Genomic DNA, 26,442 nt, shown 5'->3' with positions numbered 1-26,442 from the left:
AGTATGAGTATGAGTGCGCATGAGAGAGTGTGTGTTTCCTTGTGTGAATGAATGGGAAAGTGTGTGTGTGGGTGTGAGAGGATATGTGTGTGTATATATATATATATATATATATATATATGAGGGAGTTTATAAGGGGATCAGAGTTTTCATTTATTGGATCATATGCATTAATACTGTTTCTTTGCAGTTGGAGTCTGATTGTATGAAGGAGTAATTTACAGAAACATAGTCTGTGCTTTCTATCAATCTCGTCTGAGAACCAGGTAAGTTGGGTAATCTTTGTGTACTTATTTTACAATCTTTAACTTTTGCAATGTCTCCATGAATAGGGGGTGTAATTTCCAGCACATTCCCCCAGTGAGTCTGACACTCCAGTCAATTTAAGTATTCTCATTTCACTCAATTTTTGCACTCATAATTATTATTCCTGCAGCTTTTCCTTCCTTCCATATCAGGCAACATCCTAGCAAATCTCCTCTGCACCCTTCCACATCCATCCTATAATGCGGTGACCAGAACTGTACGCAATACTCCAAATGCGGCTGCACCAGAGTTTTGTACAAATGCAGCATGACCTCATGGTTCTGAAACTCAATCCCTCATAAAATCTAACACACTGAATGCTCTCTCTTTCTTGGAATTCTTTCATTTTACTGCCTTTCCCAATTCTACCCTCTTTCCTGAAACTCAAAATGTAATCTTTGGTCTTCAAAGTACCTTTTTCTTTGGCTTGCTTGGTCTGTTTCACATTCCATAGCTTTATTTATTATTTTATGGGATGTAGAGATCACTGATAAGGCCAGCATTTGTTGTCCATGTATAATTGCCTTCAAACTAAATTGGTAGCTGGAGCAGTTAAGAGTCAAGCACATTTCTGTGGGTTTCAAGTCACCTGGGGGCCAGGCTGTGTAAGGATAGCAGATTGCCTTCCCTAATGAATATTTGACAACCAGATGGGTTTGCATAACCATAAAGGATACATTCACAGTTACCATTGCAGAGGCTACTTTCAATGTGAGACGTTAGTAATTTCATTTAAATTCCAGCAGCTGCCATGGTGGGATTCGAGCCTGTGTTCTCAATCCATAGCTTCCGCCTTTGGATTACTAGATCAGTAATGTTATTACTATACCCTCTTCTGCTTCTTCCAATTCTTGGGTGAGGGATAATTGCTTGGGCTGCAGGTTTATTAGTTCAGATCTTCTGATGTTTCACTTCATATTAAACTTCACTCGATATCCGACTGCTTTGAGTTATACAAAGGTTAAGGCTCCTAATTTATAGAACATAGAACATTACAGTGCAGTGCAGGCCTTTCGGTCCTCAATGTTGTGCTGACCTGTGGAACCAATCTGAGCCCATCGAACCTGCACTATTCCATTTTCATCCATATGTCTATCCAATAACCATTTAAATGCCCTTAAAGTTGGCAAGTTTACTACGATTGCAGGCAATGCATTCCATTCCCCTACTATTCTCTGAGTAAAGAAATTATCTCTGACATCTGTCCTAAATCTATCACCCCTCAATTTAAAGCTGTGTCCCCTCATGCTAGCCGTCACCATCTGAAGAATAAAGGCTCTCACTGTCCACCTTATCTAACCCAGTGATTATCTTATATGTCTCAATTAGGTCACACTTCAACCTTCTTCTCTCTAACAAAAGCAGCCTCAAGTCCCTCAGCTTTTCCTTGTAAGACCTTCCTTCCATACCAGGCAACATCCTAGTAAATCTCTTCTGTACACTTCCAGATCTGTCCTATAATGCAGTGACCAGAACTGTACACAGTACTCCAAAGGTGGCCGCATCAGAGTTTTGTACAGATGCAGCATGACCTCATGGTTCTGAAACTTAATCCCTCCACTAATAAAATCTAACACACTGTATGCCTTCTTAAAAACTCCGTCAATCTGAGTGGCAACTTTCAGCGGTCTATGTACATGGATACCGAGATCTCTCTGCTCATCTACACTACCAAGAATCTTACCATGATCCCAGTACTCTGCATTCCTGTTACTCCTTCCAAAGTGAATCACCTCACACTTTTCCACATTAACCTCCATTGCCACCTCTCATTCCAGCTCTGCAGCTTATCTATGTCCCTTTGTAACCTGCAACATCCTTCGTCACTATACACAACTCTACCGACCTTCGTGCCATCCACAAATTTACTGAACCATCCTTCCACACACTCATCCAAGTCATTTATAAAAATGCCAAACAGCAGTGGATTCAAATCAGATCCTCCTGGTACACAACTAGTAACTGAGCTCCAGGATGAACATTTCCCATCAACCATTACCCTCTGTCTCCTTTCAGCTAGCCAATGTCTGATCTAAACCACTAAATCACCCTCAATCCTATGCCTCCACATTTTGTGCAATAGCCTACCATGGGAAACCTTATCAAACACCTTACTGAAATCCGTATTCATCACATTGCCCGCTTTACCCTCATTCAACTGTATGGTTACCTTTTCAAAGAACTCAATAAATTTGTGAGGCACACCTTTCACAAAATTGTGTTGACTATCCCCAATCAACTTATGCTTTTCTAGAGGATAATAAATCTTATCTCTTATAATATTTTCCAACACTTTACCTGCAAATGAAGTTAGGCTCACTGGTCTATAATTACCAGGATTGTCTCTACTCCACTTTGTGAACAAGGGAACAATACTTGCTATCCTCCAGTCTTCTGGCACTATTCTGCAGACATAAAGATCAAAGCCAAAGGTTCTAGCAATCTCCTTCCTGGCTTCCCAGAGAATCCCAGGATAAATCCCATCTGGCCCAGGGGATTTACCTATTTCACACTTTCCAGAATTGCTAACACCTTCTCCTTGTGAACCTCAATCCCATGTAGTCTGGTACCCTGTATCTCAGTATTCTCCTTGACAACATTGCTTTTTCTAGTGTAAATACTGACAAAAAATATTCATTTACCACTTCCCCTCTCTCCTATACTAGCCATTCGGATATAGAACTGGCTCAAAGATTGAAGACAGAGGGTGGTAGTGGAGGGTTGTTTTTTCAGACTGGAGGCCTGTGACCAGTGGAGTGCCACAAGGATAGGTGCTGGGTCCTTTACTTTTTGGTATTTACATAAATGATTTGGATGCGAGCATAAGAGGTACAGTTAGTAAGTTTGCAGATGACACCAAAATTGGAGGTGTAGTGGACAGCGAAGAGGATGACCTCAGATTACAACAGGATCTTGACCAGATGGGCCAAAGGGCTGAGAAGTGGCACATGGAGTTTAATTTAGATAAATGCAAGGTGCTGCATTTTGGGAAAGCAAATCTTAGCAGGACTAAGTTAAAAATCACACAACACCAGGTTATAGTCCAACAGGTTTAATTGGAAGCACACTAGCTTTCGGAGTGACGCTCCTTCATCAGGTGAAGGACTTATACACTTAATGGTAAGATCCAATGGAGTATTGCTGAACAGAGACCTTGGAGTGCAGGTTCATAGTTCATTGAAAGTGGAGTCACAAGTAGATAAGATACTGAAGAAGGTGTTTGATATGCTTTCTTTTATTGGTCAGAATATTGAGTACAGGAGTTGGGAGGTCATGTTGCGGCTATACAGGACATTGGTTAGGCCACTGTTGGAATATTGTGTGCAATTCTGGTCTCCTTCCTATCGGAAAGATGTTGTGAAACTTGAAAGAGTTCAGAAAAGATTTACAAGGATGTTGCCAGAGTTGGAGGATTTGAGCTATAGGGAGTGGCTGAACAGGCTGGGGCTGTTTTCCCTGGAGCGTCAGAGGCTGGGGGATGACCTTATAGAGGTTTACAAAATTATGTGGAGCATGGATAGGGTGAATAGACAAAGTCTTTTCCCTGGGGTCGGGGAGTCCAGAACTAGAGGGCATAGGTTTAGGGTGAGAGGGGAAAGATATAAAAGAGACCTACGGGGTAACTTTTTCACACAGAGGATGGTACGTGTATGGAATGAGCTGCCAGAGGATGTGGTGGAGACTGGTACAATTGCAACAATTAAGAGGCATTTGGATGGGTATATGAATAGGAAGGGTTTGGAGGGATATGGGCCGGGTGCTGGCAGGTGGGACTAGATTGGGTTGGGATATCTGGTCGGTATGGACGGGTTGGACCGAAGGGTCTGCTTCCGTGCTGTACACCTCTATGACCCTATGACTCTGATTCTATGCACAACTTCCCACTACTGTCCTTGATTGACCCTAATCTTACTCGAGTCATTCTTTTATTCCTGATATACTTATAGAAAGCCTTAGGGATTTCCTTAATCCTATTCGCCAATGGCATTTCATGTTCCCTATTGGCTCTTCTTAGCTCTCTTTTTAGTTTTTTCCTGGCTACCTTGTACCTTATCGGAGCCTTCACATCTCATCCTAACATAAGCCTTCTTCTTTCTCTTGACAAGAGATTCAACTTTCTTAGTAAAGCATGGTTCCGCGCTTGACAACTTCCTACCTGCCTGACGGGTACGTACTTATCCAGGACACGCAGTATCTGGCCCTTGAATAAGCTCCATATTTCAATTGTGCCCATCCCCTGCTGTTTCGTTCCCCATTGTATGCATCCTAAATCTTGCCTAATCACATTATAATTGCCTTTCCTCCAGCTATAACTCTTGCCCTTCGGTATATATCTTTCCATTTCCATTGCTAAAGTAAACTTAACCAAACTGTGCTCACTATCACCAAAGTGCTCACCTACATCCATATCTAACACCTGGCCGGGTTCATTACCTAGTACCAAATCTAATGTGGCCTCACCCCATGGGCTGTCTACATACACTGTCAGGAAACCCTCCATCACACATTGGACAAAAACTGATCTATCTAAAGTATTTGAACTATAGTATTTCCAGTCAATATTTGGAAAGTTAAAGTCCCCCATAACAACTACCTTGTCACGCTCGCTCCTACCAAGAATCAACTTTGCTATCCTTTCCACTACATCTCTGGAACTATTTGGAGCCCTATAGAAAACTCCCAACAGGGTGACTTCTCCCTTCCTGTTTCTAACCATAGCACATACTACCTTAGTAACCAAGTCTGTCCATGACTAACACCCCCCGCACCCTCACCTCCACTAGTCTTTTACCGTTTTCTCTGTTCTTACTGAAACATCTAAATCCTGGAACCTGCAGCAACCATTCCTGTCCCTGCTCTACCCACGTCTCTGAAATAGCCACAACATTGAAATCCCAGGTACAGGAAATTCACCCATCTTATTCCAGATGCTCCTGGCATTGAAGTAACCACACTTCAAACCAAATTCTTGCTTGCTGGTGCACTCTTGTGACCATGAAACCTTATTTCTGACCTCACTACTCTTAATGTCCTGGACACTGGAACTACAATTTAGGTTCCCACCCCGCCAACTGAATTAGTTTAAACCCACCTGAAGCGGATTAGCAAATTTCCCCCCCAGGATATTGGTATCCCTCTGGTTCAGCAGAAGACCATCCTGAAGTTATGCTGAGTTAAATCTTTCTTGTTCCATTAACTATTTCATACCATTCAATATTCTCATTTCCGTATATGGAAAATCTGCCGATGTAGTTCCTTTATTGAAAAAGAAAAGATTTACAGCTGTCAAACTCTCCCCTTTTGCTTCCAATTCATTCATCTCGGGTCTGATTCAGCTTGTTTCAGCCGAACTGCTCGAGATCTCAAATGCAATTCTGTTCTGGATCTGAATGGGAGAGATGTGAAACTTCCTTTTCATTCCCAACTGTTTGTTTTCATGGTCTGCAGTTTTAAAAGGAAAGTGTGTTTTTCTCAATCCGAACCAGCAGCAAGCTTTCCTGAGTCTAAATCGAGAGGTAATTTATTCATGTGTTCACTCTGAACATGCAAAATAAATCTCTTTTGAACTTAAAGTAAGGTTCCTTCAACACTGTCCCCATTAAACAATTCAGGGACAGCACAGGGCAAACACAGTGGAAAATCTTACCACACTCCTTAAACTCTGTTCCTTTAATACCATCCCCATCGGACAGAGACTGACATTCGTAACTGAATAAGGAAGAAACAGTTTTAAATTGAGATTAGGTGAAATTATATGGAGTTTGAGGATAGTATTAGTGAAAGGTGTTAAATCGTCTATGATTGTACTGGATAGTGAAGTATACATACCCAATGGAATGAATAGTGAATTCCTGTGCCAATTTTGCAATGTTCCTTGATGTTATGATCTGTATATTTCTGGTGGAAATTTCCTGTTCACTGACAACCTCAGCAGATGCATCCAGATCTTGAGTTGGGCAGATCAGTCACACATGCCAGTTTGCAGACAAGGCAATACATAAATCATTAAAATAAGGAAAAAAGAAATGTATCTAAGATCCCAAGACTTTTTTGAGTCAGAGAAACATACAGCACAGAAACAGACCCTTCTGTTTCACCAGCCCATGTCGACCATAATCCCGACAATAAACTAATCCCACTTGCCTGTGCTTGGTCCTTTGTCCCTCCAAATTTTTCTTTTTCATGTACTTATCCAAATTTCTTTTAAACTCTGTAACTGTACCCACATTCACCACTTCCTCTGGAAGTTCATTCCTCACATAAACCATCATCTGTGTAAAAGGATATTTTTAAATTACTTTCACCATTGCTTTCTACATGCCCTCAACACAGACACTACAAAAATTATTTACTAATGTCGACATTTTAAGAAGTTGTTCTCAGAATCAATGCTCACTGTAGCAATTTGAGAACCAGAAGATCAAACTGCAGAGATTCTCAGTGTGAGTTGGAAAATCCCAGGCGATCTGCTGACCTCTCAGTCCTGATTCTGAAAATTAGCTGCTTCAAGGTGAAGGTTCTTATCATGAGTCTGAAATCATAAAAACTAAATTTTTGCTTTGAAAACAGAGTCTCTCATTCCATTTGTGAAGAACAATATATCGGCTCAAAGATGTAATCTACATAATTTTATTAGTGATATTTTGCAAACATCTCTGCTGCAGCACAGCTGCTGGAACAACATTTTTCAGCAAGTGGAGACCCTCTTCGAATCTTGAGAATTAAACCACTTAGAAGTGAAATTGGCTTTGTGTCATTACCCTCAATCTCAGAGACAAACTCGTTAAATTCATCAGCTAATTGATCATACTGGCTGGAGCCATTGTCAATAGGTTCTTGTTTGTGATCCAACTAAAACCGCTGAATCCCAAAGTTCTCCAATGTTCTTTGAGCCTTCCCATATCCATCTTGCTGATGTAGTCATTTTCATTGATTGATCACATGGACTGGTGAAACAGAAACTATGACTCAAAAATTCTTGGGAACTTAGATACGTTTCTTTTTACCTTATTTTGGTGATTTATGTATTGCCTTGTCTCCCAAACTGGCATGTGTGACTGATATGCCCAACTCAAGATCTGGATGCATCTTGGTGAGGTTGTCAGTGAACAGGAAATTTTGACCAGAAATATACAGATCACAGCATCAAGAGACATTGCAAAATTGGCACAGGAATTCGCCATTGATTCCATTGGGTAAGCTTCACTATACAGTACAATCAGAGCCAATCATAATACTATCCTTAAACTCCATATAATTTCACCTACTCTCAGTTTAAAACTGTTTCTTCCTTATTCAATTACCAATGTGAGTCTCTCACAGATGGGCGCTGATTTTGTTTATCATGTGGTTATGATGCTGTCAGTTTCATGCGCCACAATAATAGTGGGTCGTGAAACAGCTTTAGCAAGCAGAATTAAGAAAAATCCCAAAGCATTTTATTCTTATTTCAGGAGCAAGCGGGTAACTAGAGAAAGGATTGGTCCACCAAACGATAATGAAGGAATTGCTGTGTGCCAAACCTGAGAGAATGGGAGAGATTCTGAATGAGTACTTTGCATCAGTATTCACTGAGGAGATGAACATGATGAATCTTGAGATTAGAGATCAAAGTTTGATTCGTCTGAATCACGTTGGCATAAGTAGGGAAGATGTGTTGGGTATGCTAGAGGTTATTAAGGTGGACAAATCCCCAGACCCGAATGGGATCTATCCCTAGTTACTTAGGAAGGCAAAAGATGAAATAGCTGGGGTCCTGACAGATATCTTTGTGGCATCCTGAAATACAGGTGATGAGCTGGAGAACTGGAAGGTTGCTCATGTTGACCCTCTGTACAACAAGGGTTGTCGGGATATTCCAGGTAACTACAGACCAATGAGCCTGACGTCAGTGGTGGGGAAGTTGTTGGAGAGGGTACTGAGAGATAAGATCTATTTATATTTAGAAAAGAATGAGCTTATCAGTGATATGCAACATGGTTTTGTGTGGGGGAGATCGTGCTTTACCAAATTAAAAGAGTTCTTCGAGGAAGTGACCAAGTTGTTAGCTGAAGGAAGGACTGTTGATATCATATACATGGACTTTAGTAAGGCGTTTGATAAGGTTCCCCATTGCAGACGAATGGAGAAAGTGATGTCACATTGTGTGCAGTGTGTTCTAGCTAGGTGGCTAAAGAACTGGTTGAGCAACAGGAGACAGAGAGTAGTCATTGAAGGGAATTTCTCGAAATGGAGAAAGGTGACCAGTGGTGTTCCACAGGGATCAATATTGGGGCCACTGTTGTTTGTAATATATATAAATGATCTAGAAGAGGGCATTGTTGGTATAATCAGCAAGTTTGCAGATTACACAAAGATTGGTGGAGTAGCAGAAACCAAGGGGACTGTCAGAGAATGCAGGAGGACATAGATAGCCTAGACAGTTGGGCAGGAAAGTGGCAGATGGCTTTCAATCCAGACAAATGTGAAGTGATGCATTTAGGCAAGTCTCCTTCTAGAGCGAATTATACAATGAATGGAAGAGCCTTGGGAAATGTTGATGGGCAGAGGATCTGGGAGTGCAGGTCTATTGTACCCTAAAGGTTGCTGCACAGATGGATAGAGTGGTCAAGAAGGAATATAGTATGTTTACATTCATTGGACGGGTATTGAGTATAAGAGATGGCAAGTCATGTTAAAATTGTACAAGACATTAGTTCGGCCACATTTAGAGTACGTGTGTACAGTTCTGGTCGCCACATTACCAAAAGGATGTGGACGCTTTGGAGATAGTGCAGTGAAGGTTTACGAGGATGTGGCCTGGTACGGAAGGTGCTAGCTATGAAGAGAGATTGAGTAGTTTAGGTTTATTTTCACTAGAAAAAAGGAGATTGATGGGGGACCTGATTGAGGTTTACAAAATCATGAAGGGTACAGACAGGGTGGATAGAGACAAGCTTTTTCCGAGGATGAGGGATTCAATAACGAGACGTCATGCACCAAGGTGAGGGGTGGAATGTTTAAGGGGGATACACTTGGCAAGTACTTCACACAGAGGGTGGTGGGCATTTGGAACGTGTTGCCAGCAGAGGTGGTAGAGGCAGGTATGGTAGATTCATTTAAGATGCTTCTGGAGAGATGCATGAGTAGGTGGGGAGCAGAGGGATACTAATGCTTAGGAATTGACCGACAGGTTTAGACAGTACATTTGGATCGGCTCAGGCTTGAAGTGCCGAAGGGCCTGTTCCTGGGTTGTAAATTTTCTTTGTTCTTTGTTCTTTGAATCAACTCTTCATTGGCAACAAGCCAGGAGGATCAATCAAAATAATCTGATTAGTGTAAAGAAAGAATGAATTATTTCCTGCACTGTGCAAAGCTCAATGACATCATCTACTCACTACAAACTAACAATCATAGTGGCATCACTCAGCACAAATAGGTCAATGCACTGGTAAGGGTTAGTAAACAATTATGAATGAATGAAGGGGAACCCAGTTTTACTGAATATAGCGAGCTGGTCCGAAGGAATATAGCGAGGCTACAAATCAATATCTCACACAGTTCAATCATTTTTGTTCATAAGATCTGTGATGTGGGTTTTTGATGAGCAGAAGGTTTCTTCTCAGATTTCCTTTTCTGAATGCTTCCCATGATTTGCGGGAGGGATAGCGGGTTGTTCACTGATAAAATGTCTCTGACTGAAGAATTAACAAGTCACAACCGATATATATCTAGAATATTTAACAATGGGCTTAACTAAACATTAATCATTAAAGGGTTATGGTTACGCTTGATTCAGACATTGTGCAAAATGACGTGTAAGTATGGTTTCAGAAGTTTCCAGAAAAAAGGACAGAAGTTAATTTCTGATAATGATAAGTTCCTGTAAGAGAGCAAGGTCACTCGAAAAAGGGAGAGGATGCAAGCTGGAATGAAGTGAGAGACTGAGAAGGTATGGAAATTATTCTGCTGAAACAATAGAGAGACCAGTTTAATTTGAGTTTTAAATAGGAAAAGAAATTGAGATCTGCCATTGAATGCAGATCCGATTTGTGCAGTAGAATTATTCGAAATTGATCAGAGTATTTTGTTCTAGGTTCCTGGACAGAGTAGAAGAAGCTAAAGCTGATCACTTGTGAGCCGCGATGAAGTGTCTGGTGGTCATCATTGCAGTCGAACTGCTGCTACCCTCTGTTGAGCCAGGCCCCTATTCATATGATCATGTCTTCACAAATCTCTGTGGTCGTGAAATAATGAGAGAGTTCCTCAAAGTCTGCGCGGGTTCTCATTTTTCACATGGGCTCGGTGAGTATTACATTCCATGCTATTAGCCCAGATGCAGTAATAATCATTGAACTCTGAACATTGTCTGAGCCTACAATGCCAAAAAATGAATTTTTAACATTTTCAGTCATACCTGTTAGTTAAACTCAGTGAGTAAGTGGAACATTAATTGGCCTCAGCAACATTCAATTGGAAAGGAAGGCAAATAAATCAGTAGATTTCTGAACCTGACAGTTATCCAGTGACTCTAGTTGATAATGAGCCTGTGTGTGTCTCACATGACGGCAGAATTTTTCTTTCACATTGAACACAATTTAGTCCATTTCCCATGGTTGCCTTGTGAAGTCACTGAGGTCCACAATAAAGGAATGGGCACTGAACACCTTTCCCTCAATGTAGCTGTGAAGGAGTCAGTCTCTGTCACCTTATCCCCTGCTGTGTTGACAGACCCACTATGATGTTATTGGGACTTTGCAACTGTCCTCTTGCAGTCGAGGAAGGCGACTGAAACATTAGCCTCACCAACGGGCAGCTTTACTTACTGACCATTTCTGTGCTGTACCTTCTGTACTTCTATGCAGCATAGAGAAGTGAAGCATTGTCTCGTATTTAATGCCATGATAGTGGTACTGCCCACTGTATAGAATGCTGAGATTAAATCCAGCTCTGCTAAGTTGTGAAGGTTCATTGTCTATTTAACTGATCTGAAAAATGTAACTGCAGTCAGGAGGAATCTGGTCTCATACTCTCGGATTACAGAGAGAGTGTGTGTTGGCTGTTACTCCCCAAGTTCAACATTCTGTTTGAAAGGGACTAAAAGCTCAGGGACAGGCATCCTGCTCACGGTGTGGATCATGCTGGATGCTTATACTCCCTATCTTGCCTTTCCTTACCTTTTTGCATTTTGTCTCCTGAGCAAGAGTTCCCAAGCATCCAAGACTTCTGTCTTACCTTGCTGTGTGGTGCAAACTCAAAGCCAGGTAATGCGTAATGTTTGTTCGTAGGACTCAGTCAAGGGAGACAGCCTTCAGTCAGGGGTTGTGACACAGTAAGTCAAGGGCAGTGTCCAATACACATCTAGAGGATTAAGTATGGCCAACCAGGCATTTGAAACAATAAGGATCATGAATCCTTTCTTTAAGGGGTGAGGGGCCATATGTTGGGCAGCCCAGAGCCTGCCTTGGCTCATTCTGCCCGATTGTGAGCTCTTTTCCCCTGGATTGAGAGGAAGTGGGGAAATTGACTGAGGTAAAAGTGGGTGGCATAGCTGTTGGTACTTGTGTATCTGGGGCAAAGGTGGTGAGTTGCCATGAGCAAGTGAGGGGTCAGTACAGAGGTAATGCAGGATTAAAGGTGTCGAGGTGGGTGAGAGTGAGTGAGAGAAGATATTACAAGCAATGGTGAAGATCATAGCACAAACACCTTGATGGATGGTGTGTGCAGAGGCAGAGATAGAAAAATAGAAGCACAGAGAGAAGATTTGTCTCTTAGCCTGGATGGTCAGAGAAAGTCATTCTTCCTATACTGCCAGGCATAACTGGAGACAATTGAGTCAACATTGACATGGTGGGAAGGGGGCAACGTCAGACCAATTGGCAGGATCTGGTGTCATGCCCTTTATGACAAACTGGGAGAAGAGTACTGCCTTCCTCTGCATCACCCCACCCACCAGGACCCCCAGTTTCCTGTCCTCAAAGCTAATTTCCCACCTCTTCCATTTCTGGGGCAAATATTAGTGACTATGCAGGGCAGCTCCAGGCTGATGGTTCCTGTTCAGATGTAAATGGCTTTTTAAGGATAACATTGGTGCCAGGGATGATGGTGCATTATGGAATATCCAAATAGTGGCAAGTAACTCTGGGTACAGCAAGTGGTAGAATTGGCTTAATGTCAGGCGATGGGGTCACTACTGGGGGCAGAGTATATGTTTAATGAATTACATTTTGGCCACATTTGACATTTATCAATGTATGACAAGTTTCACCGCAGAGACCCAGTATTGTAAATAGTTGACAGATTTTTCACATTTTGTTGCTGTTTGCGGAAGACTGTGTCATTGCTTTCTGCATTGAGTTCAACATTCAAATTGTTTTTTGGAGATGTGAAGTCTTATGTCTGAACAGTCACAAGTGCTGTAAAAAAGTCACAAAATCTCATTATCGGGTATAAAGAGTGCAGCAGTGACAGAGGGAGGAAAACAACAATCAATCCCAATAATCCTCAGTGTACACAGATGGAGTTCTCTCTCTGTTTCAGATTCTTTAATAAACTTCTAGATGATGTCCCATTCCTGGAGAAGGAGATGAAGAAGTCTCAAAGAATGTTGGTGAATGCTGAAATGGCGCTGTTTGACTCAGTTTCGCAACAGCATGAGCAGTTAGATGATGTTACGAACCAGTTTGTCTCTGAGATTGAGAGAGACAACACAATGCCAGCTGGTATTCCAATATCCAAGACAAAAAGACAACTCATTTCTCAATGTTGTACAAGCAGCTGTACCGTGAGAGAATTACTTGATATTTACTGTTGATAAATACAATGATGTTGACTGGATCGTTATGTTTGTAGAATATTCCACACACGTGGAATCAGATTCAGTCTCTTTTTAAAGTAAAAAGTTACACTTTATGAATCAGGATTTCTGATTTCTGACAAGATTTCATTTTGCAGCAGCTAATTTTGGGAATCAGGGCACAGAGGTCAACAGACCCTGTAGGATTTTCTAATCCACAGTGAATGAAAAATCCATCACAATTTAATGATCTCGTCCTCAAATTCCCACAATGGGTGCTGACGAGAGCCGTACATTTGTAAAATGTCTTCTGTGGATGCTATTAAAATGAATTGAGTACTGTTGATATCAATGACTTGTAGTAACATAGCAATGGTAAAAAATTTAAAAACATCAATGGATTTGTATTGGTTCATTTCATAAAGTCATACTTACAAAACGTCTCTTTCATGAAAAATGCCATATCACATTCAGTTTTTCTTTCAACAGTGTGTATTTTCACCATTTAGTGAACCATCTCAGGAGAAATTAATTCAAAATTCAGATCATTTTCTTTTGACTTAGCTGCCATCTTGCCTTCAACATGGCATCTGGTCTGATTTTCCCAGTTCAAGTTCTGGATGCCATTTTGTGAAGCTGTTCATGAACAGGAAATATTCACCAGAAATATGCAGGTCACGATGTTAATGGATACGTCAGCATTAGAGCAGGAGATGGCCATTCAGCCCGTTGCTCCTTATTCAGCTTGCAGTGTAATCATGGCTAATCATCCAGTTCAATAGCTTTATCCACATTATGACTTCAAAATCCCAACAATTTATCTTTATTTCTTTCTTCAATAGCTTCTTCCTTCTTATGAAATTATATTCTCCGAGTTGTAATCTCCCCAACAGAGGAAACATCTTACTGACATTTATCTTGCTATCGCTTTAAGTATTTTGTAGGTTTCATCGAGGTAACTTCTCAATATTTGGAACATCAGAGAATACACAGCCTATTTTCTCAATCTCTCCTCATTGGACTCTTCCATCATCCCCAGGTGCTTGGGTCAGGGATGTCACCGATCAGCTGCAGAGCATTCTGAAAAGGGAAGGTGCGCAGCCAGATTTTATGGTGCATATAGGCACCAATGATGTAAGTAAAAAGCAAGATGAGGTCCCAAAAGCAGAAATCAGGATGCTAGGAGAAAAGTTAAAGAGGAGGACCTCAAAGGCAGTGATCTCAGCATTGCTGCCAGTGCCACGTTCAAGCCAGGGTAGTAATGAAAGAATAGGCAGGATTAACACATGGCTTGAGGGATGGTGTAGGAGGGAGGGGTTTAGATTTGTGGGACATTGGGACCTGTTCTGGGGAAGATTGGACTATTGCAAATTGGATAGTCGACATCTGAACCAGACTGGAACCATTGAACTTAGGGGAGTTTTTGCTACAGCTGTTGGGGAGGTTTTAAACTGATGTGGCAGGGTTCTGGGAACTAGATGCAAAGACTACTGGACAGTGAGGTGGTACCTAGAGACTGTAAGGATCATAACGTTAGCATTACCAAGGGCAAGAGTAGGCAGAAAGCAGATGAATGCAAAAGAACTGGCTGTTTGAAGTGCATATACATTAATACGAGAAGTATAGTGGGTAAGGCACATAAACTTAGGGCTTGGACTAAGGAAAAGGGAAGCATAGATAAGGTCCAGGCAGCTAAGAATAGAACGATCCTTGGAGAAATATCGGGCGAGTAGAGCCAATTTTAAACAGGAATCAAGTAGGCTCAAATGGGTTATGAAATAACTTTAGCAAGGAGACTTAGGGAGAATTGCAAGGCCTTTTATTCATATATAAGTTACAAGAGGGTAACAAGAGAAAGGGTTGGTCCACTAAAGATTAAGGAAGGAAGGTAGTGTGTCGGACCTGAGAAAATGGGTGAGATTCTCAATGATTTCTTTGCATCAATGTTCACTGAGGAGAGGGTCATGATGAATTTTGAGATTCGAGATAGAAGCTTGTTTTCTCTGGATCACGATAAGGAGGGAGTTTGTGTTGGGTAGGCAAAAGGTTATTAAGGTGGACAAATCTGCAAGATCGGATGGGACGTATCCCAGGTTGCTGTGGGAGGCAAGGGAGCAAATAGCTGGGGTACTGACAAATATCTTTGTAGCATCTGTAAACACAGGTGAAGTGTCGGTGGTCTGGAGAGCTGCTCATTTTGTCCCCCTGTACAAGAAGGGTGTAGGGAAATTTCAGGTAACTACAGACCAGTGAGCCTGGCATCAGTGGTGAGAAAGTTGCTGGAGAAGGTACTGAGGAATAAAATCTATTTATATCTGGAAAAGTATGTGCTTATCAGAGATAGACAACATGGTTTTGTGCGGGCGGGATCATGCCTTACGAACTTTATACAGTTGTTTGAGGAAGTGACCAAGTTGATAGATGAAAGAAGGGCTGTAGATGTCATTAACATGGACATTACTGAGGTGATTGATAAGCTTCCCACAGTAAACTAAGAGAGAAAGTGAAGTCACATGGTGTGCAGGATGTACTAGCTAATTGGATAAAGAACTGGTTGAGCAACAGGAGACAAAGAATAGTAGATGAATGGAATTTCTCAAAATGGAGAAAGGTGTCCAGTGCTGTTCCCTAGGAGTCAGTGTTGGGGCCACTGTTGTTTTTGATATACCTAAATGATCTGGAAGAGGGCATTGTTGGTCTGATCAGTAAGTTTTCAGATGATACGAAGATTGGTGGAGTAGCGGAAAACATAGGTGACTGTCAAAAGAATACAGGAGACTATAGATAGACTGTAGACTTGGGCAGAGAAATGGCAGATGGAGTTCAACACAGGCAAATTTGAGGTGATGCATTTTGGCAAGTCTAATTCTAGAGTGAACTATATTATAAACGGAAGATCCTCAGTCAGTTGATATGCAGAGACATCTGGGAGTTCAAGTTCATTGTACCCTGAAGGGGGTTGCATCAGTGGATAAAGAGGTCAAGAAGGCATATGGTATGCTTGCCTTCATCGAACAGGGTATTGAGTGTAAGAACTAACATGTCATGTTAAAATTGTACAAGACTTTGATAGGGCTGCATTTAGAATACTGTGTACAGTTCTGGTCGCCACATTACCAAAAGGATGTGGATGATTTGGAGAGGGTGCAGAGAAGGTTTATGAGGATGTTGCCTGGTATGGAAGGTGCGAGCTACAAAGAGAGGTTGAGTAAGTTAGGATTGTTTTCATTAGAGAAAAGAAAATTGAGCGAGGACCTGATTGAGGTCTACAAAATCATGAAGGGTATAGACAGGGTGGATAGAGATAAGTTTTTTTTCCTGAGTGAGGGATTCAATAACGAGAGGAAAGGCTTTCAAGGTGAGAGGTGAAAAGTATAAGGGGCAAACACGTGTTAAGTAAAAAGGCTGGTCGGTGACTGGAAATAGTTGCCAGCAGAGGTCATCTCGAGGCAGGCACGAGAGATTCAATTAAGATGCGTCTGAACAGATGCATGCGTAGGTGTGGAGCTGAAGTATAGAGATGCTTAGGAAGTGGGCGATATGTTTAAACAGTGGATTTGGATTGGCTCAGGCTTGATGGGCCGAAGGGTCTGTTCCTGGACTGTAAATTTTCTTTGTTCTTCGTTCTTTGTAAACATTTGTTATAAATTCTGTGCCCTGCGATCTTATACTCCACAATCACCTGATGAAGGAGTAGTGCTCTGAAAGCTAGTGCTTGCAAATAAACCTGTTGGACTATAACCTGGTGTTGTGTGATTTTTAACTTTGTACACCCCAGTCCAACACCAGCACCTCCAAATCATGACTGTCGAATGAAAAGATTAAGCAAAATTGGTCTGTATTCTCTTGAATTTAGAGTTTTGATTTCAGTGAAACCTACCAGACACTTAAAGGAAGAGACAGGGGAGAAGCAGGTGATATGCATCCACTGGCTGTGGAAGCTAGAACTGGGGAGAAAATTTAAAAATAGGGCAAAGCCAATTAGGTTCGGTAAAAGAAGAAATTGTTTTACTCAGTGAGTTGTGAACCTTTCGAATTCTCTACCACAGAGGGCTGTGGAAGCTCAGTCTTTGAATGTGATAAAGATACGGATTGATAGAGTTCTGATTATCAGTGGCATATCGGGTTTTGGAATGGAGTGAATAAAAGTTATTGAGGTGTTCAATGATTGTATTCGATAGCAGAAAGTTTTGATGAGCTGAATGGGCTACTATTTTTCCTATGTGAGAACAGTATGGTTGACTCCCAGCAGTCATTTGAAATGGCCCAGTAAACCTTCCATTAGCATCACCATTGGTGATTATTGCTGGCTTTCTCAATGATGCCCTAAATCCCATGCACGGAAAGAAAACATGCTGTAGTGTTACACAAGGCACAATGGTGGTTGTGGATAACATTGAAGAACATGGTGTTTTTTTGCTCAGCTGAGAAAAACATTTGGAATCGGTACAGGTGCAATTTGTCTCCCTCCCTCGTCCAGTTGCAGGCATTATTGCCTTTGATTATTCTATATAATGATCATTACATAAAACTGACTTGTTAACAAAACTAATAGGTTAACGGGAAATTGATATAAAGCTGTTTAAGGGACATAAAGCAGTCTTATTTTATGAACATTTGCTTCTTGAACTGGCTGGAAGTTTATTGTGTTCCCCAGGGGCTATATCACAAAAAACAGTTCATTTGAGATGCGTTAAATTCTGAACTTACAGGGTTTATTTGCAATGTTTGCTAAAGATCTAAAATGCAAAGATGTTGTGAGCAATGAGGAGGTTAGTAATATAATCCAGGTGTGAGAGACTTGTACTATGTGCCAACACTTGGAAGGTGAGTTTAATGTCCAAGAAATAGCCTGAGGTACACCTTATGAATCAACAAAATACAGTCCATTTGAATTAGTTTTTGAACATGAGGTGAGAGAACCATTGAAACCAATTCAGGAGAAATTGGTGAGTCAGAGTTGAAAGCCCACACTTTTAAAATCTGTGTCAAAGTTTAGGGCAAGATTGAATAGAGCGGATGAGTTGGCGAGACAGCATTTAAAAGTAGCACATCCAATGATGAAACAGGAAGCAAACAAACCAAAAATGTACATATTCGCTTAATACATACAGATTAACTCTCAGTATCACTTTTAGTAGAAGATGAACCATGAAAACCCAGGATTACGGGTCTTGTCCAATCAAAAAGAGATTGAATGAGGTGAACTATTTAATGAGATTATCAGACAGAAATATATTTCACAGAATGTGTCACGTGAATATGCAGGAAGGTTACGAAGAGACAGTGAGGTTTACAAATGCTGGAGATCAGAGTTGAGAGTGTGTTGTGGGAAAAGCACAGCAGGTCAGGCAATATCCGAGGAGCAGGAAAATCAACGTTTCTGGCCAGAACCCATCATCAGGAATCAGGCTGGGAGCCAGGCTGATTCGGATGCTGCCTGACCTGCTGTGCTTTTCCAGGAACACATGCTCAAAAGGTACATTGATAAGGAAGGAAAGCAAAAGGGGAGTGTGTTACTGTTAACAACACTGAGTGAAGAACCAAGTTAAGAGGATTCTGAATTGGACTTTCCTCTCATTAAATTGGGCAATGAGGAGGTTTTTATAAATTGGAATAAATTATTGAGTGACCTTCTGAAGGAAAATCAAAATGACCTGAATGAGTTTTTGCAATCATGTGGGGAGTTACGTGGGAATAAGATGGAAAGTACTAATCTAATTATGCATGATGTAGATGTAGGAAATGTGGTTTCAATTAGGCATCACCCTCACAGACCTCACCTTTCAAAGTTGTCATAGATTCAAAAAGAGATTGAATGCCTGCTCAAAGACAATACAATCAAAGTGAGATGCAGTGAATGAAGCTTCTCCAGAGTGATGCTGACAAAACCAGGAAGTACCCAATGATTATGTGTGTACTATCACAAATCTTTGCAGTTACCAAATCTGATTCATATCCTATTCCGTATGTGTAAGAATGCATTGAGAAGGTGGGAAAAGTAATTCACATTTCAGCATTGGACTTACTCAGAGGATACTGGCAGGTACATTTAGCCAAAAGAGCGAAGGAAATTTCAGCTTTTGTGACACCTGCCGGATTGTACCAGTTGAAAGTCCAGTCATTTGGTATGAAAAATGCATTAGTCCCATTTCAAAGACGAACCAATGAAGTAATTTCAGAATTCCCCAATTTTGTGGTGTACATTGGTGACCTGGTGAGTTTTACTCACGCATGGAAAGTACTTTTAGAGCATCTGTCAGAATTATTCAATGGTTAAGAATGAGTTCACAAAAGTCCAAGTCAGGTTCATGGCCATGTTATTGAATGTGGACATATGGCCCCAGAGGATGTGAAAACAAGTGTTATTGGGGAGTATCCCATGGCATCGATAAAGAGGGAAATACTACGAATCTTGAGAGTGAGTGGTTTATATTGGAAGTTTGTACCAAATTTTAGGAACATGGTTGCACCACTGACTGACTTGTTGAAGAAGTGCAGAAAAGAACAATGGATGACAAAATGTCAGAAGGCATTTGACAGCCTGAAAGCTGTGTTAGCAACACTTAATTATGCAAAGACACTTCAGGTTGCTATAGATGTGAGTGATGTGGGTGCCAGTGCTATACTCTTGAAAGAAGATGACACGAAGGTAGAAAAACATATTGGCTTTTTTTTTCAGAAAATTACAGAAATATTCCATGATTGAGAAAGAGACTTTGAGCTTGGTGTTGGCATTGCAAGAATTCAACATTTATAATACCAGTAATATGGTTGAGACAATTGTATATACTGATCATAACCCTTTCATGTTTTTGGAGATATGTAAGGAAATAAATTCCAGACTGTTTGCAGAGTCCTTAATATTGCAGCCATTCAATTTGAAATTTATACACATGGCAGGATGAGTGAATGTATTTGCTGATGTCACACCTTTGATGAAGGAAGATGGAGGTGAGAAAAAATTGGACTGAACTAAACTGAAGTAGTGAATGTTTGCATGCTTTGAGTCAACATATTTTATATGTATGTGGTGTACTATCAGAGGTTCATAAAAATGAAACAAAATCTTTGTACATTGATGGTTCATTTGAAATTGGATTTGAAATTGATTGGATTCCTGGTGACCTTCGCAAACTGTGACGAGTTTCCATGTTAGCACAATCTATGAACACCAGCTGCACACTCCTCACATCCATAAATATTGGCATCTGACATTTGCCAACCCAACATGATCAAACATGACCATCATGGCACTTCCCTGACACACTGGCAGGGTGCTCTGGAATCCAGACTTGTATTCCAGGGTGCACTGCCAACTAGCTTGAAAGGTTGCAGTGCGGACACTTTGTGCTCACAGACACGCACCCAGCTCACAGGTTGGAAAAGGCTGCATCTCAGTGCCACTCACTTGCTCTCTTCATGGTCACTTAGTGTCTACCCAATATTCACAGCATCCTTGCTGTGCCTTGCTGTGCCAAGTCTGTTTGCATGTTGGCACTCCAGTCAGGGCCTGAAGCCATCAGTACAGCTATATGGTATGATTTTTTGCCCAGACTAAAGGAGATATCTCATTATTAAAGATCTGCCCAGGAGTTGGGTTGGTGAGGAGGTGACATAAAGTCTTGAAGTCACAGTGTTGTAAAGCATGGAAACAGATCCTTCAGTTCAACACATCCATGCTGACCAGATATTTCAAATTAATCCAGTCCCATTTGCCAGTATTTGGCCCAAATTCCTCCAAACACTTCCTCTTCATGCCACCATCCTGACACCTTTTAATTGTTGCAATTGTATCAGCCTCCAACACTGGATTAGAGTGGTGCTGGAAAAGCACAGCAGGTCAGGCAGCATTCGAGGAGAAATAAAATCGAGGCTTCGGGCAAAAGCCCTTCATCAGGAACAGCTCTATTCCTGATGAAGGGCTTTTGACTGAAACATGAATTTTCCGGCTACTCAGATGCTGCCTGACCTGCTGTGCTTTTCCAGCACGACTCTAATGCAGACTCCGGTTTCCAGCATCTGCAGTCCTTATTTTTAACTAGCCTCCAACACTTCTTTGAGCAACTTGTTCCATACTTGGACACCACCCTCTGTGTGAAAAGGTTGCCCCTCAGGTCCCATTTAAATCTTTCCTCACTCAACCTAAACCTATACCCTCTAGTTTTAGACTCCACTACCCTGGGGAAAGAACCCTGGCTGTTCACCTTATCCATTCCAACTCATGATTTTATAAACATCAAGCAGATCACATCTCAGCCTTTGATGCCCCTGGGAAAGTGACCCGAGCCTGTTCAAACTCTTCCTACAGCTGAAACCACCAACTCTGGCAACATCCTTGTAACTATTTTCAGAACCTTTTCACGTTTCACATCATTTTTCCTATAGAAGGGAGACCAGAATTGAACGCAGTATTGCAAAAGTGGCCTAACCAATGTCCTGTACAGCTACAATATGACTTTTCAACTCCTGTACTCAATGCACTGACTAAAGGCAAGCATATCAAATGCCTTCACTATTCTGTCTACCCATGACTCGATTTTAAGGTCTCTTTATGAATTGCATACTGAGACCTCAACATTTATCTGTCTGGGGGTTCCAATACTGGCAATTATGGAGAAATGGCCACACACAGTTGAGGGGTTCGGCCATACTCACTTATCCACTTGGATCTCTTACGGTCAGGAGATATATCCAACTAAAGTCAGAGAGTGGACAACAGTCAGTGCTGTAGCTCAAGGTCCAGCAGTCAGGAGAATACTCTATTGTTATCTGGGGATCACAAAGACTGTGGTCAAGATCATATCAATCATATCCAAATGCTGTTCCGCAAATTTGTTCTGGAGACGGGGCAAAAATCAGTCCTTTTCTGTTCCAGTTGAACAGAACAGTTCAGCTGCTGATTGTTCAGGAGGGTGCAAAGGGCAGCTGTCTCAAAGTTTGGAGAATCTGCTGCATGTTTCACTTTGTGGAGGAGCGTGTGCAGCCCTCATTCACAGTGTGTGTCATCACCGACTCTTCTGAGACCAAAGAACTTTTCTGCCCTTTATGTTCCTAACGGAGGTCATTTCCAGCAGGAGTTTCGCGCCCAGCTGCTGGTGGGAAGCTGGACACTGTGATTGCCTTCCTAAAAAAGTGAAAATGGATACAAGAGGATCAGGGATGATGGCAAGCCCAGGAGCAGCAGCAGGCTTACATGAAGGACCAGAAGTACCCATCTTAGGCAGATGCAGTGGGTTGCACAGGAGGCCCAGTGTTTACTGGCCCTGACGTCATTTTTTGGGGATGTGTGACATACAGTGCTGACAAAGGCTCTGAGTGTCTTGTGATGTTGAGAAACAATTCAGCTGAGTGCAGGAATGGGACCTGAGGTCTGCTGGAGAGGGAGGTTACCCTCTCCCAGTGGCTGTAAAACTGACAGCACCTGCAATTTCGATGTGGCTGGCTCCTTCAAAAACAGTCATGATATATAAGCTTGTTTTTAACAAAAGTGAGAGACAAAAGGGACCTTAATACAAATTTGACTCGGGGACAAAGAGTCATTTTAGTCTGTTTCCAAAGAAATGTCATACTGGAGTGGAAACATTAAGTCTATTTCTCTCCCCACAGGTGACAGACCTGCAGAGTATCTCCAACATTTTCTGTGTTTGCTTCAAAGAGTCGTAGAGTCATCGAGATGTACAGTATGGAAACAGACCTTTCAGTCCAATCAGTTCATGCCAAACATAACCCCAAGCCAAACTAGTCCCAACTGCTCACTCCTGGCCCATATCCCTCTGAACTTTTCCTATTCATGGATCGATCCAAATGTCTTTCAAACGTTGTATTTGTCGCCATGTCCACAGCTTCCTCAGCAAGTTCATTCCATTTGCAACCTGCAATCAGCGTAAAAAATGTGCCTCTTAATTCACTTTTAAAGGTCTCTCCTCTCACCTTAAAATTGTACCTCGCTCGTCTTGAAATCGCCCATCATAGAGAAAAGGCTCACACCATTAACCCTATTGATACGGTTGATGCCTGTTTGAGTCTGGCCACAGCCAGCTGCTGTCTGAATCCAGCAGGTGCCGACTGCAGCTGCTGGTGTGTGCAGAGAGGAGAAGAGTCAGTTCTTATAACTTCACAAGTTACTTTATTAATATATTGAATGATGCACTTATCTCTTATACGTTCTCTTACAAAAAAGAGCTGATATATTTTCCCATAAACTGAATTAAAAACCTATTTTTCACCCACCCGAGTCCCCTGACACTCCCTGAGCAGTCACAGAAGGACCTGAAAAACTGTTCTGCTCTGCTAAGGAGGGCTGATGTTGGCCACATGCTGCTGTCTCTCTCTCTCTCTCTCTCTCTCTCTCTCTCCATGTCTCCACGTGCCTGACGTAGGGTCTGATTTGTAATGGTGAGTCTCCAGAGTTGTCGTTGCCTGTATACCACAAGGGTCTTCTTTTATTCTCTTCCCTTATCTTTCTCGAGATGTGGTGTCTGTTTCCTGTTGGCTCACATTCATCTGTTAGTTGCATGTCTTTACCTTATTGGCTCAAGAACAAGGAGCTAGGTAGCATGACCTCATTGTCCCTCATCCAAATAAGGCTTCTGCATTGCCTCATCTTTCTTACTTTTTTTCTGAAGAATATGGTTGGCCCCAAGCAGTATCTGGACTCTGAACATTCTCAGTTCACAAGCTGTTCTCCCTTGTGTGTGAACAGTTTTTGGTATACTGAGCGTTCCAAGTCCCTGTCAGTGGATGGTACTTCTGTGTCCCTGCAGCCTCCTGGCGAACATCTTATTTTCAGGAGTAGTCGCCAACTGGTCCTCCTGTTTCTCTCTGTGCAGCAGCCCTGCCAAACAATACCCCTCATGATTTTGTAAACTTCTATAAGGTCACCTCTGAATGTCACATCCTCCAATGAAAAATGTCCCAATTTATCCAAAGCTGTTTTTATAACTCAAACTTTCCATACCCATCAACACGCTGGCAAATCTCTTCTGAATCCTCTCCAGTTTAATAATGTCCTTCCTATAACTGGGTGACAAGAAGTGGACACAGTATTCCAGAACAGGCCTCTGCAATGTCTTCTACAACTTCAACATGACTTCCCAACTCCGATAGTCAAAGCACTGAGCGATGAAAGCAAGCATGCCAAATGCCTTATTAACCAACCTGTCCAAATGCAATGCAAACTTCAGAGAATGATGTACCTGAACCCCTAGGTCCTACCACTTTTTGTTATACCAAAATGCAATGCTTTGCTTTTATCCAGATTGAACTCCATCTGCCATTTTTCAGCCCATTTACCTGTTTGATCAAGATCCCTTTGTTAACTTAGAAAGGTTTCGTCACTGTCAAATAGGCCACCAATTTTGGGGTCATCTTGAAATTTTCCAAGATTCCTTTGAGTCATACAGCACAGAAACAGACCCTTCTGTTTTACCAGTCCATGTCAAACATAATCCCGACCATAAACTAGTCCCACTTGTCTGTGTTTGGCCCTTGCCCCCTCCAAACATTTCTTTATCATGTACTTATCCAAATTTCTTTTAAATGCTGTAACTGTACCCGCATTCACCACTTCCTCTGGAAGTTAATTCCTCACATAAACCATCCTCTGTGTAAAAGGTTATTTTTAAATTACTTTCCCCATTGCTTTCTACATGCCCTCAAAACAGACACTACAAAAATTATTTACTCATGTCGACATTTTAAGAAGTTGTTCTCATAGTCAATGCTCACTGTAGCAATTTGAGAACCAGAAGATCAAACTGCAGAGATTCTCAGTCATCATGAGTTGGAAAATCCCAGGCTGACCTCTCAGTCTTGATTCTGAAAATTAGCTGCTTCAAGGTGAAGGTTCTTATCATGAGTCTGAAATCATAAAATCTAAATTTTTGCTTTGAAATCAGAGTCTCTCATTCCATTTGTGTAGAACAATATATCGGCTCAAAGATGTAATCTACATAATTTTATTATTGACATTTTGCAAACATCTCTGCTGCGGCACAGCTGCTGGAACAACATTTAACAGCAAGTGGAGGCCCTCTTCGAATCTTGAGAATTAAACCACTGAGAAGAGAAAATGGCTTTGTGTCATTACCCTCAGTCTCAGAGACAAACTCGTTAAATGCATCAGCTAATTGATCATACTGACTGGAGCCATTGTCAATAAGTTCTTGTTTGTGATCCAACTAAAACCGCTGAATCCCAAAGTTCTCCAATGTGCTTTGAGCCTTCCCATTGCCAACTTGCTGATGTAGTCATATTCATTGATTGATCACATAAAATCTGAAACAGAGATACGACTCCACCTGTGAACACTGAGTATGGTTGAGATTAACCATGTTCTTTCATCCCTCTGTCAGAGTTGCACTCTCTTGCTCCCTATATCAGAAAATAGGGTGTTGTGATCCTAACACTACACATGCAGTTGCTCAGACAGAACACTTCACATCTCCAGTAAACCATTTGAATGTGTTGAGTTAAGAAACCAATGACCTGTCTTCCATTGCAAGCAGCACATAACTGTCTCAGTTATATATTTGCAGTTTCCATTTCATGTCATTATGTGAGACTAGAACATTCATATCAGTAAGATTTTACCCAGTTTTCTTTGAATTCAACAGCCATCAAATCACCCACGTCACAAATCAAACATTTACCAAGCACTATCCACCAGGGGCAAATCAAAAATATCAAAAGGAAATGGTAGAGGGTAAGGGAGAGTGTGAAGTCAAAATGACATTTTTGGAGAAGATAATGCACTTCAACCACTTCTAAATGCATCCAGAGAGTTTGCCCATTCTAACAACTGTTTAAGGCTTTTATCCAGCTTCGGCCAATTAGCCAATATAGTTTATAAAACATCTGAGAGTTTCTGTTTTTCTAACCTGCAGGATGAATGAAGTAATTCTGCGGCCCAATGGACAAGCTCACTTGAGGAGATGGAGAATTCCGACCTGGCAGAGCTGACTCATAACTAGTGCCCAGTCATGGCTTCTAGTTAATGGCTGTTCATATTATAATGTTCCGATATATTTCTAAGGAAAATTTGCTGTTTGTGTAAGACACACTGCGCACATCACTGAAGTAAACCGGTTCTCAAGGGACATATCAATTCCTACAATTTCCCAGGACTCTCCTTTAAAGAAAATGGAGAAGAGGACCTTGTACTGACCTTCTCTCCCTCTCATGTTCCTCACTTACCCTGCTGTGAAGACATCAGTCTCTGTCCCTCTTCCCCTGCTGTTGGGACAATCCTACTCTGATACCATTGTGAGTTTTATTCAACTCTCCCAGTGCAGGTAGAGGGGCACACAAGATCAATATTATCCTTTCCCATTGTCCCCAGAGGGTGTTTCTGTGCTGTA

The 26,442-nt window shown here is 41.5% G+C and overlaps 2 long non-coding RNA genes across 2 annotated transcripts; one reads left to right on the top strand and one right to left on the bottom strand.

The window, feature by feature from the left end:
• Window positions 1–5,424: 5,424 nt before the first annotated feature.
• Window positions 5,425–6,303, bottom strand: LOC148151884 (uncharacterized). The gene is made up of 3 exons (XR_015759033.1): window positions 6,136–6,303; window positions 5,954–6,015; window positions 5,425–5,562 (listed from the first exon to the last, which is right to left on the bottom strand). It is a non-coding gene; the product is annotated as an uncharacterized LOC148151884 (long non-coding RNA).
• Window positions 6,304–10,443: 4,140 nt separating this feature from the next.
• LOC148151883 (uncharacterized) lies at window positions 10,444–13,478 on the top strand. Its single transcript, XR_015759032.1, has 2 exons — window positions 10,444–10,590; window positions 12,826–13,478. It is a non-coding gene; the product is annotated as an uncharacterized LOC148151883 (long non-coding RNA).
• Window positions 13,479–26,442: the final 12,964 nt, after the last annotated feature.

Source organism: Chiloscyllium plagiosum, unplaced genomic scaffold, assembly GCF_037043375.1.
Source record: "Chiloscyllium plagiosum isolate Xiang-an unplaced genomic scaffold, Cpla_swu_hap1 HiC_scaffold_2, whole genome shotgun sequence".
NCBI lineage: Eukaryota > Metazoa > Chordata > Chondrichthyes > Orectolobiformes > Hemiscylliidae > Chiloscyllium > Chiloscyllium plagiosum.
Note: the sequence above shows the minus strand (reverse complement) of the source record. Positions and strands in the feature narration are given on the sequence as shown.